The sequence below is a fragment of the Bison bison genome, unplaced genomic scaffold (genome assembly GCF_000754665.1).
Source record: "Bison bison bison isolate TAMUID 2011002044 unplaced genomic scaffold, Bison_UMD1.0 scf7180017851715, whole genome shotgun sequence".
NCBI lineage: Eukaryota > Metazoa > Chordata > Mammalia > Artiodactyla > Bovidae > Bison > Bison bison.
The window spans coordinates 3,567-3,866 of NW_011482288.1; the positions used below are offsets into that span (position 1 = coordinate 3,567).

At 32.0% G+C, this 300-nt stretch overlaps 1 protein-coding gene across 1 annotated transcript in view; it reads left to right on the forward strand.

The window, feature by feature from the left end:
• Positions 1-300, forward strand: part of LOC104996974 (E3 ubiquitin-protein ligase RLIM-like) — a gene marked incomplete at its 5' end in the record, with an annotated part of 2,307 nt that overhangs the window by 1,121 nt on the left and 886 nt on the right. The gene's annotated exons all lie outside the window — the stretch shown is intronic.

Sequence of the window (300 nt, forward strand, 5' to 3'; positions counted from 1 at the left end):
ACTATTTGCAGACGACATGATCCTCTACATTGCAAACCCTAAAGACTCCACCAGAAAATTACTAGAATTAATCAATGACTATAGTAAAGTTTCAGGATACAAAATCAACACACAGAAATCCCTTGCATTCCTATACACTAATAGTGAGAAAACAGAAAGAGAAATTAAGGAAACAATTCCATTCACCATTGCAACGGAAAGAATAAAATACTTAGGAATATATCTACCTAAAGAACTAAAGACCTATATATAGAAACTATAAAACACTGGTGAAAGAAATCAAAGAGGACACTAATAGAT